Source organism: Anomaloglossus baeobatrachus, chromosome 3 (assembly GCF_048569485.1).
Source record: "Anomaloglossus baeobatrachus isolate aAnoBae1 chromosome 3, aAnoBae1.hap1, whole genome shotgun sequence".
Lineage (NCBI taxonomy): Eukaryota > Metazoa > Chordata > Amphibia > Anura > Aromobatidae > Anomaloglossus > Anomaloglossus baeobatrachus.
In genome coordinates, this window is record NC_134355.1 from 528375807 (window position 1) to 528388764 (window position 12958).

A 12958-nucleotide genomic window follows, 5' to 3' on the forward strand; every position below is an offset into this window, starting at 1 on the left:
CCTAGTGATGTCTGTGCCCCCCCTAGTGCTCTCTGTGCCGCCCTAGTGATGTCTGTGCCCCCCAGTGCTGTCTGTGCCCCACAGCAATGCTTATGCCTCCCAGTGACTTAGTAATGTCTGTTCCCCAGCCCCTCTTGTCATGTACAGTATATGCCCCCAGCATCTCCTGTCATGTATATGCTCCCAGCCCCTCTTGTCATGGATATGCCCCATTGTCTCCTGTTATGTGTTTGCCCCAACCCCTCCTGTGATATATACATCACATTGGAGATGCCAGGGGCATATACATCACACGCTGGGGCATATACATCACATTGGAGATGTTGGGGCCATGCATATCACAGGAGAGGCTGGGGTATATACATCACAGGAGAGGCTGTGGTATATACATCACAGGAGCGGCTGGGGGCATATACATCACAGGAAGGGCTGGGTAATATACATCACAGAAGGGGCTGGGGGCATATATCTCACAGGAGGGGCTGGGAGCATATATCTCACAGGAGGGGCTGGGGCATATACCTCACAGGAGGGGCTGGGAGCATATACCTCACAGGAGGGGCTGGGCGCATATACATCAAAGGAGAGGCTGAAAGTATATAGATCACAGGAGGGGGCTGGGGGCATATACATGTCCTCAGCCCCTCGTGTGATGTATGTGCCCCCATTGTCTCCTGTGATGTAGGTGTCTCCTGTGATGTATATATAGCAGTCCCAGCGTCTCCTATGTGATGTATGTGCCAACAGCCCTTTCAGTCATGTATGTGTCTCCTCTGATTTGTATACACCAGTCACTGTGTCTGTTGTGTTATGTATATGGTCTACCAATCTTATTATCACATAGACTTGCCTGTTCTCCAGACTGTGACAAACCTGGAAAAGCAGTTGTGAGAAGCAACATAAGTATCACCGAACATCACAGCCGCACAAAAGAGAAGCCGCTCCGGCCACCACAGTAGGGGTACGTTAATTAACTGTTTAACCAAATATAGCTGGTTCATTTTCACATTGATAATTTTTTGCGGCCCCCGAAGTTGGCAGAAATTTTCAAATGGCCACCGACAGTAAAAAGGTTCCCCACCCCTGATTTATAACATCTACTGCTGAATAATAAATCCTTTTAGTTTTTGGAGTGAGGCCTTTTAGATAGTCCTTTTTTATGTTATTGTTCACTTCTTACTTACTGAATATCTACGTCCAGGGAGATTGAACCCTCTTTCCATACATGCGTACTGTGTCTGTGCACAACCAAATCAGGTGAGCTGTTAAAGCCTATCCACGCTTGTTGATAGTTTTAGGTAAGTGACGGTAATGTTATGGCTGATTGGTGTATATTAAAAATAAATCTATCATCAGATATATCCTTCTAAATAAGTATCAACATGGGGTAATACAGTATTTAATTGGAACCATTGCCCTCGGGAGTAAACGTTCTCCACATGTGTCAGCCATCAATACAAAAGGGGAGGTGTGGGGAAGATTCTTGGATTGATGTTAGCTGGACATTGCTTTGGACCAACAACATAGCACTGGTGACCTATTTTGCTTAAAGAATAAATCTTTGATAAAAATCAAAATACAATCTTTGGCAACAGAAATAACTGTTCCAGTGTATTTGTGTATTATCCAGTGTGAGCATTATTCTAGCAGGAAGAAATATGGTGAAAATGAATGACTCACTATCCTCTCAATGAATTAACAACTCCTTGCTTGTGTCTGCAGACTTCATAGACTTTGCTGACCTTTTTTTATTTTGTTCTTATTACATAATGGAACAGAAATCCTTAAGGAATTTTTACTTTTTACAGATGAAGATTCACTACTACAAGGCTAATGTACAGTCCTGATGGCCATAAATGACAGAAGATAAGATAAAACTGGTTTCAGTCTTTGTGTTTCATGCTGTCATCACGTTCAGGCTGATGACTTTATGATATCGAGAACATACAGCTGAGTGCAGATCACTAGGGCGTGCACGATCATCAGTCTATTTTCCTGTAAAATGTAAAATTGCTTGGTGGACATTTTCTGTGTGGCTTTCATTTGTATTCTTATGATCATGATTTACATGCAGTGAGCTTTGCTGGAGAAACTTAAGTTTTGTGTTTTATTGTGTACAGTGGTCTATGTGAATTCATCAGTTGGGTTTTTGGCTGTTTATTTGACCACCGATGATTCAAAAGTGCAGATGCACCTTGCCACCAATTTAATTTAGAGAAAAATACCACAAACTTTATTCAGTGTATGCTGTATGTATTAAAGGGGCTGGGAAACATACATGAATTTGGAGCAAATACTATATTTGTAATGTTCGGTGCAAAGGAGGATCCACAGGACCGCACACCGGACTCCCCCGGGGAGATTTTAAGGAGCGAACCCCTATACAGGGACTGTCTGGCAGCCACCCCAGAGGGCCTAGATGCACAGCAGCCTGGACACAAGTGAAATACGGGTTATCGTCCTTAAGATGTCTGTGCGGGATATGGCGGCTGGTCCAACGGTAGATGTAGGCCAAAGGGGATCAGGACGGATGAGTGGAACCGGGTACAGGTGCCGACTGGTGGTAACAGATGGAGTCTGGAACCAGCGACGGGTGCAGACAGATGATACCGGATAGAGTCCAGAACCGGCGACGGGTACAGGCTGGCGGGAAATGATGGGATCCACATCAGACTGGGAAACCGGAGGGCTGGACACACTGAGGCTGGCAGTCGGGATCTGTGGGCAGAGACAGGGTAAACCTGGGTACGAGAAACAAAGGGACCTGAACACCTAGCGCAAGAGACAAAGCTACAAGAACACGTTGAACAGGCACCGCCCACATGGAAAAGGAAGTCTTATATACCCTGTACCTGTTATCAGCCATATCCTGTTTCAGAGATGCTGGCCCTTTAAGAAGAGGTGAGAGAGCGCGCCCGTGTCCTAGTGAGCCTGCGCGAAGCCCCGGGAGCCAGAGATCAGCACAGGATGCAGAGGAAGGAAAGCAGGAGATCAGGAGGCAGCGTCCCAGACTGCAACGAGACAGCGGGGCCAACGAGCAGGGGGCACGGAGTACGCTGAGGAGGGGGAGCAGGAGCAGCAGCCGCGGTCAGAGCGAACGGGGACCAGGTCAGTGAGTGAGGAGCGGTGCCGTGACGAGCGGCGCCGTTGTCCCTGGAGCGTGACAATATTTTGGTACATATGCAACAATACTTATACTAATGCATTGCATGTAAGTTCTTGATTATGTCCACTGACTTCTCATATACAGTGCTGGCCAAAAGTATTGGCACCCCTGCAATTCTGTCAGATAATACTCAGTTTCTTCTTGAAAAAGATTGCAATCACAAATTCTTTGGTATTATTATCTTCATTTTATTTGTCTTCAATGAAAAAAAAAAAAAAAATGGTCATTAAGCCAAATTGGATATACTTCCACACCAAACATAAAAAAGGGGGTGGACAAAAGTATTGGCACTGTTTGAAAAATCATGTGATGCTTCTCTAATTTGTGTAATTGACAGCACCTGTAACTTACCTGTGGCACCTAACAGGTGTTGGCAATAACTAAATCACACTTGCGGCCAGTTGACATGGATTAAAGTTGACTCAATTGACAAGAGAATTCAACGCAAGATTATGCGGATGGTGGATAAAGAACCTCGACTAACATCCAAACAAGTTCAAGCTGCCCTGCAGTCCAAGGGAACAACAGTGTCAACCCGTACTATCTGTCGGCGTCTGAATAAAAGGGGACTGTATGGTAGGATACCCAGGAAGACCCCTCTTCTTACCCCGAGACATAAAAAAGCCAGGCTGGAGTTTGCCAAAACTTACCTGAGAAAGCCTAAAACGTTTTGGAAGAATGTTCTCTGGTCAGATGAGACAAAAGTAGAGCTTTTTGGGAAAAGCCATCAACATAGAGTTTACAGGAAAAAAAAGAGGCATTCAAAGAAAAGAACACGGTCCCTACAGTCAAACATGGCGGAGGTTCCCTGATGTTTTGGGGTTGCTTTACTGCCTCTGGCACTGGACTGCTTGACCGTGTGCATGGCATTATGAAGTCTGAAGACTACCAACAAATTTTGCAGCATAATGTAGAGCCCAGTGTGAGAAAGCTGGGTCTTCCTCAGAGGTCATGGGTCTTCCAGCAGGACAATGACCCAAAACACACTTCAAAAAGCACTAGAAAATGGTTTGATAGAAAGCACTGGAGACTACTAAAGTGGCCAGGAATGAGTCCAGACCTGAATCCCATAGAACACCAGTGGAGAGATCTCAAAATGGCAGTTTGGAGAAGGCACCCTTCAAATCTCAGGAACCTGGAGCAGTTTGCCAAAGAAGAATGGTCTAAAATTCCAGCAGAGCATTGTAAGAAACTCATTGATGGTTACCGGAAGCGGTTGTTCGCAGCTATTTTGGCTAAAGGTTGTGCAACCAAGTATTAGGCTAAGGGTGTCAATACTTTTGTCTGGCCATTTTTGGAGTTTTGTGTGAAATGATCAATGATTTGATTTTTGTTTCATTCTCTTTTGTGTTTTTTCATTGCAAGGAAAATAAATGAAGATAATACCAAAGAATTTGTGATTGCAATAATTTTCAAGAAGAAACTGAGTATTATCTGACAGAATTGCAGGGGTGCCAATACTTTTGGCCAGCACTGTACATGCATGCTCGGCTGATTTCACATGTGGATTTAGTGGGAAAAGGCAAGTGGTATTGGCGTATTTCCAGTCCAAATAAATAAATTGGGCATGTTAACATCCAACATGCCTTATCTACCTTTTCCTCTACTATCAGAATTGAATTAGGACCTTTCAAACACATTGTATGTTGGATAACATATATGTTATGTTTGTGCACCCTAACCTATATCTGATTCTTAACAACGTGTTTGGTGGTAGCCGGCAATGATGATGATTTTTTCCACTGTTAGATTACATGGGCATTGTGATGGGAACTAGTACATACAGTACCTTTGCAAAAGTTTTAGGCAGGTGTGGAAAAAGTAAGAATGCGTTTAGAAATTTTAGTATCAATACTTTGCATTTTTTAATTGATAAAAATAAAGTTAATGAACTAAAGAGAAATCTAAATCATATCAATATTTGGTGAGACTGTCTTTTGCCTTCAAAACAGCAGCAAAACTTCAATTCTTTTATGTACACTTCTGTGCAACACTGACATTTTTGCCATCATCATTTAGAACTAACTACTGATCTTTTGTTTATGTAGGCTTTGGCAAATCTTTCTATTTCTTCATGTAATATCAATGCTCTTTGGGAGCCATATCATCAATTCTATAACTTTTTGTTCTTTTTTACACTGACAATAGTTCTTACTGACATTGGCTGTATGTTTTGGGTTGTTGGCTCCAATTTTATTCTGCAGCAGGCTATTCAAACAATTTTTAAAGAATTTAGGACACCAAGAAATAGGCAATGTTGAGGACAATAGACACCTTGATCAGCCAATGAAACTTAGTGCAGCAGATGAATGATAGGTCATGCTTCCATTCGAAGTCGGAAGTTGTCCAGCAGTTATTCAGCAGTCATTAATTCGGATCTAACTTGGTCTTCATTAAGGAATTATGGCCAAAAAGCCATACATTTGATATGGAAATAAGGCCAAATGACTCAACTGTGCATGAAAACAGGAATTTGAGTGCAAAAAAATTGCACCAGGTGCTCTGGACCAATAAGTCAAAATGTTGGATGTAACAAAAGACAGTTTATTTGCCGAAGGGCTGGAGACCGGTACTATAATGACTGTCTGCAGGCAACAGTTAAGCATGGTGGAGGTTCCTTACAAGTGTGGGGCTGCAATTTACCAAATGGGATTGGTGATTTGGTCATGATCATTAGGGCTGATAAATACCGGCAGATAATTATCTATTGAGCAATACAATCAGAGAGGCACCTAATTGGCTCCAAAGTTATTTTACAGCAGGACAACAACATATGTAAAGATGTATAGAAGCACCATTAATGCTAACTCCGTTGTTTCTCACCAGGTGGCCCTATAGGTGGTTTCATTGCGTAACGCATGGCTACTTTGCTATACCTAGGCACCACTTTTATGCCTATAGCTGCCGCCATTCTCAAGTTAATGGTGGTGGACAGGATATGGGTGGACACACTGTATTTTATACAATGTAGAACTTAACTGAACTGGAATTGTTTTGTAAACCGGAATGGTCAAATATACCTTCATCCAGGATCCAGGAACTCATTAAAAGCTACAGGAAGCGACTAGAGGCTGTTTTTGCAAAAGGAGGATCTACAAAATATTAATGTCACTTTTATGTTGAGGTGCCCATACTTTTGCACCGGTTAAATTTTGTTTAAATGCGGATGGCACATTTTCTGTTAGTACAATAAACCTCATTTCAATCCAGAAATATTACTCAGTCCATCAGTTATTAGATATATGAAACAGAAATAGCTGTTGCAAAAACCCAAATTGTTATAAAGCAAAAAGGTTAACCTTAATAGATGAAGTCCACTTATTCAAAAGTCAAGAGGTGGACGTGGAGGCAAAATATCTGCGTCAGCAAGTCGGCTCATCACAAGGTCTATCAGTTCTGGTGTAACAAACACGACAGTGGAGGTGGCTCATATACTTCATATAGTGAGATCACATATGTCAATGCAAGCACTGTGTGATGCACGTTACACCTTGAATAGTGGACCAAAAAAAGGTAAAGAAGCCTCAACTTCAATATCATAAAAAAGTTGACTCGAGTTTGCAAAAAAAGTATGAAAAGTGGACAGTAGAAGATTGGAAATGAGTGATTTGGAGCAATGAGATGAAAGTCAATAGACTACGCTGTGATGATGGCAAATGGGTCTGTAAGAAGCAAGGGAAAAAGGGGCTAGCAGATCGAGAAATTGAAGGAACTGTCAAGTTCATATAGGAAGCCTGATATGGGATTGTTTCCTAGAGGTTCGGCCCGATGGTTGTCGTTGCTTTCTGGTCCTGCGCCTCCTCTCTGTGGCGATTATCCTTCTACCCAGCCCAGTGTGCATGACGTGTTATATCTCAGCCACACAGGCTGACATTTCAGTCCTGCGCAGGCGCACTTTCAGCTCCCCTGCTTAGGGTAGATCAAATTATTGTTGTGCGCAAGCGTGGGCGGTCTATGACCTTACCTCGCGCCTGCGCATTACAGTACTTTGATCTGCCCTCAGCAGGGCACATCAAATTGCACTTGCGCAGAACCGTAATGCCAGCCTGGGTAAATGACGTAGGACATGTCATGCACACGAGATTGACCGGAGAGCAGCGACACAGATTGGACTGGACCACCCCTAGGTGAGTATAATAAAAATGTTTTTTAAGTTATACAGAGTGGCCTGGGTTCTTATATACAGTATTCTAGAAGACTGGTGGTGGCCGCAGCTTAGAGTCACCAAATCTGGTCACACCTTCCCTTTAAACAGAATAATAGGTGGTCTCAATGCTGGTGGTCTATATGTGAGTATCCTACAAGACGAGTTACTTCATACTCTCGAGTACTATTGAGTATGAAAGGTACAACAAATTGTCCTAGTAGGACAATGACCCAAAGCATATATAAAAATTGGTGAAGAAATGGTTCAATGACAATGAAGTAGAGGTGCTAAATTGGCCCCCAGAGTCCTCAGGCCTCAACCGAACACTTGTTGATAGAGTTGAAGAAAAACCTGTATATGTACAGGTGCAAGAACTATACATGGACCCTTTGCAGTCCAATAGCTCATCATGCACAATTCCACCTACTTTGGAGATAGAAGTGGCCTCCTTATGTCTCCGGCCTCTGCACAGGTTGCACCAATGAGGTCCACCCCTGCATCGGAGAAATTTTTGTGCTTTACTCCTGATCTTCCTTGGTTATTAAAAAGCTCACGTACAGCCAATATCAGTATAGACAAATTATTTTACTCTACCTTCCATGGTATATAAATAATATATATAGCTTGGCAGCCAGTGGGGCTGCAAATATTGTATCAGCTTAGTACAAGAGATGAAATCTTTGTTTCAATTTCACATTTCCCTGCAGATACTGTAAGACTGTAGCAGATCAGACGATCACACCCACACCCTGCTCAGGTTGGCCCGCAGGACAAAGTTCCCATGTAGTATAATTAATACACAACTCTTAGCTGCACCTTCCTCCCAAGTTCAAGCTAGAGGATAGGTCATCATTTGACAGCTCAGTGCCTGACTTGCCTGACTTAAATGTACGGCTACATTTTTTCCATTCCACACCAGCCATTCATCAAGGTATGCTGCTCTACTGCCAATCTATTGTTATTGTGCGGTTGCTTGTTGCCATTCATTAGGGTTAGTGCTTGCTTGAAGTATAGTGACACTTGTAGCATCAAGTATGCTTGGTGCACTGTTATAACCTCTACTATTACTACTGTAGTAGTAATGTAGACCATTGTCTCTCAAAGTCCATACTCAAGCACCCTCACCAGGTAATGTTACGGAGATATCCCACAAGAAAGGACATCTCCAGCAATGGTGGTGCATTGATAATAATCATACTAACGAAATCATAAGAACATGACTTATTGGTGGTACATGAGGATTGCAGTTCAGATACACTGATATGGATGGATATAGAGTAAAGAAGCAGCAGGATGCCTACATAAGTGTCACTAAAGGGACTTGCTTTGTTTGCACATTACAGTTATACTATACTTCTGTCTTTGCTTTTACAATGATAATCAATGTCAATGTGTATAAGGACTAGAACATTTGCCTAATTCCATAGAATTGATATTTAAGAGGCATTTATCATTGATCTTCCTTTTACTCTTCTTACTAGTCTCCTACCTCATGGAGAGTTATCAATTGTTTTGCACACAAGGCATTACATACAAGCAATACTACTAATCTATAAACCGTTATTGAAACTGATATTATACACTGCACACAGATCACTATAGGCTTCCAGCCGTTAACTTTTGTGGGAGGTTTTTTTTTAGGAAGAAGAGGGAGTTTCTCCATTTTAAATATTTCTATTAACTTTTTGAACCTCCTTATTTAATTTAGAACAGAATGCACCAACATTTTGCTGTTTTATTCTTCAGTCACTTGCTCATGTAAAAAAAATCAGCTGTTTCAGATATGAATTTCCTATACAGATTAAAAGAAATAAATGTATGCCACGCCTTCCTCTGGCAAATCTGTGCTGTGTGACTGATGTTTTAATTATGGTTACCTGCAGCTGCCAGATTTATACAGCTCTCAAAGAATATAGTGGGAGTTGTAAACATCCTTATGCAGTAAGCTCCCCTAATGGTAGATGTAGGCAGCAAGCTATTTAGAATATAAATGGGTTTTCCACAGGATGGATAGATAATTGTTCCAACCTCCAAACGTCACTGTTGGTTTAGTATTTTTGGGGTGACATGCAGTGCCTTTTGGCTTCCAAACATGGTGTGTATTATGGCATCCAAAGAGTTCAATTTTGGTCTCATCTGTCCAAACTATATTCTCCCAGTATTTCAGAGACTTTAATGTTGTTGAACAAACTTTAGGCATGTATGAACATGCTTTTTAATTAACAATGGAGTCTTGCATTGTGAGTGTGCATACAGACCAAGGAGTCTGACTGTATTACTTATTGTTTTCTTTGATAATTCCAGGTCTTTCTATAGATCTCCACAGGTGGTCCTTGTCTCTTGAACAACTCTTCTTCTTACTCTTTTCACTCTACTGTCTCATATTTGCAGGGATCACCTGTTTGTGGGTGGTTTATGATGAAATGATATTCTTTCCTCTTCCGAATTATGGCCCCAACAGGGCTCTTAGAACCTGCATTAGCTTAGAGATTCTTCAATAACCAATGCCATAAGTATGTTTTACAACAAAAAGGTTGTTAAAGTCTTGAAAAAGCTCACTTGTTTTACCTATGATGAGATGTTTCTTGTATGGCACCTTGGTAATGAGACATGTTTTTAGAGGCCCCCAGTTAAACCAGCTGATGTTATTATTGCACATATCTTAAGTTATGGACATCTATGGCTTCATTTCTTTGCCAATTCTGGGGAGAAATTCATATCAATAGCACCTTTAGAAATATATTTACTTAGAAATTTGGTGACGTATTCAATATTTATTTCAGCCGCTGTATACATATTTATTAGTATTATTATTTATTTCATAGCACATTTAACTTCTAGGATACTAATACAAAGAGGTATAAATGCATTAACTACTCATAAAAACAAGCAAGCACAATGAACTGGAGCGTACTCCGCATCAGACTAGCTGAGAAAAAATGCTTTACATGTTTTTTTTTGCTGTGCTAAAATAGCTTTGCAGGCTATAGAAAGAAGTATACCAAAATGGCTAATTTTTGGCATAGTGTATATTTGTTGTGATTATTACATAGCATTATATGATATTATTAATGATGCATTCACACATCTGGGTATCACCATCTGAGTACTGACCGTGCTGCACAGACTGTCCTGGGTCTCCTGACCTGAACTTGATAGCTTCAAATACGCATATGAGGCTAAGTTTAGGTCAGGAGACCCAAGGACAGTCTGTGCAGCACGGTCAGTAATCAAATGGTGACACCCAGATTTATAGTGGTTGTTCCAGTTTTAAATTACCATGTAAGTTTTATTCCAAAGACAGTGCCACACTTCTCATCAGGTTGTGTGTGGTAATACAGCACTGTCTTATTCACTGCAATGGAGCTAAGCTGCAGTACTAGACACAACTCCTTGACAATTATGTGGTTCTGTTCCTGACAGAAAACTGTCATTTTATTTTTAATCCTGCATTATGTTGTTTCAGAAGATCCTCCAAGTTATGCAAATTGGGATGTGAAGCCTCCATAAATCTGACTTGTTTTTCAAGTACATTTAACACTGTGGTATGGTGTGTTATGTTGCTGTAAGACTGTAGTAAGGAAATAATATGTTACCATGATGGGGGTGTACTTGGTATACAACAATACATATAGTACCTGTTCATGCAATGATTGCCTCGTTTTTCTTGGAATGTGCAAATTGTAGATTCAGACTGAAGGCAGTAAAAGCACGTAGCAACACATAAGGAAATGAGAAGCAAAGAAACGCACGTGAAGCAAACCAAAGTGTGTGTTAAACTGAGATTCCTCAAAGTGCCACCCTTTTACTCTGATGACAGCTTACATCCTAGTTCCTGAAGCAGATTTATCATGTAGTCACCTGGAATGACTTTCCAACAGTTCCAACAGTCTTGGCAGAGTTACCAGAAGTGCGGAACACTTGTTGACTGCTTTGCCTTCTCTCTACTGTCCAACTCATCCTAAACCGCTCAACTGGGTTGAGGTTAGGTGATTGTAAAGGCCATGTCATCTGATGCATCACTTCTTCTTCCTCTTCACAAAACCCTTATATAGCTTGAAGGTGTGGTTTCAGTCATTGACCTTTTGCAACCCAAATGATGGTCCCGCTAAGTGAAAACTAAATGGAATGGTATGTTGTTGCAGAATGCTGTGGACACCATGCAGGGTAAGTGTGCATTGAATCTGGAATAATTCAACAACAGTGTTACTAGTACCCACACATTTAGAAACCATTTCACAAATGTTGAATTTTGCTTAGACGGGCCACAGTACAGGTTTCCAGGGAACTGTTTACCTCTTGTTTTGATTGACTCTCTATTCTTGTTAGCGGTTCTTGCAGCATTTTGACCATAAAAGCCTACTTCTCGCAGTCTCTTCTGTGCAGTTGATATTGAGATGTGTCTGTTAATTGATGACTGTGCATAATTGTTGAGGGATATTTTCTGAGGTGTTGGCAATTTGTGCTTTGTAAGGCTAATAACGCTGATGAACTTATCCCCTGCAGCAGCGGTAATTCTTGGTCTTCCTTACCTGGGGTGGTCCTAATGAGAGCTAATTTCATCATAGTAATTGATAATTTTTGTGACTGCACTTGAGAAAACCTTTGAGTTTCTAGCAATTTTCCAGGTTGACTGACCTGCATGTTTTTAACTAGTAAGGTACTGTCATTTCTCCTTAGTTAATTGAGTAGGTTTTTTTTGCTATATTCTAGCTTAAAACATTTGTGGAATAAAGGCCACGTTTCACTAAGCGACATCGCTAGCGACATTGCTGCTGAGTCACGGTTTTTGTGATGCAACAGCGATCTTGCTAGCGATGTCGCTGTGTGTGACATCCAGCAACGACCTGGCCCCTGCTGTGAGGTCGCCGGTCATTGCTTAATGTCCTGGACCATTTTTTTGTCGTTGCTCTCCCGCTGTGAAGCACACATCGCTGTGTTTGACAGCGAGAGAGCAACGATCTGAATGTGCAGGGAGCAGGGAGCCAGCTTCTGCGGACGCTGGTAACCAAGGTACACATCGGGTAGCCAAGCAAAGTGCTTTGCTTGGTTACCCGATATTTACCTTGGTTACCAGCGTCCGCAGCTTCTAGAAGCCGGCTCCCTGCTCCCTGCACACGTAGCCAAGGTACACATCGGGTAACTATAAGCAAAACGCTTTGCTTAGTAACCCGATGTGTACTATGGTTACCAAGCACAGCGTCGTTACACAGGTAGCTGGTGGCTGATCTCTGAGGAGATCTGCCTGATTGACAGCTCACCAGCGACCATGTAGCGACGCTCTAGCGATCCCTGCCAGGTCAGATCGCTGGTGGGATCGCTGAAGCGTCGCTAAGTGTGACGGTACCTTAAGGCTCAGAGTTGTAGAGACAATTATATACCAACACTGACTCTGCAAAAATACTCCTAGTGGATGCAAACACTTTCTGAAGGCCAGTGATTCCACAAACAAAACTCTTGATAAGGCATACCTGTTCATTGGAAGCTGGTTCAGGTGATTTATGCGCTGCTTGAGAGAATGCCAAGTGTTGATCACAATAGTAACGGGGGTTCTTTCAGGATTCTAAAATTTAAAATATATTCTGTTTTTTTTCACACGTGTTTCTTTTCTATGTTTCCATGTGTATTCATTAGTGATTTTGCTT

At 41.8% G+C, this 12958-nt stretch overlaps 1 protein-coding gene across 3 annotated transcripts in view; it reads left to right on the forward strand.

The window, feature by feature from the left end:
- The window catches only part of PLS1 (plastin 1), a 179094-nt gene that overhangs the window by 37376 nt on the left and 128760 nt on the right, over positions 1-12958 (forward strand). For 2 of the 3 annotated variants that reach the window (XM_075338597.1, XM_075338600.1), the window contains exon 1: positions 8158-8244. The exons of the other annotated variant lie outside the window; for it this stretch is intronic. The gene's annotated coding sequence lies outside the window, so the exon portion shown is untranslated. Of the gene's footprint in view, positions 1-8157; positions 8245-12958 lie in introns of those variants that run through there. 3 annotated transcript variants of the gene reach the window in all.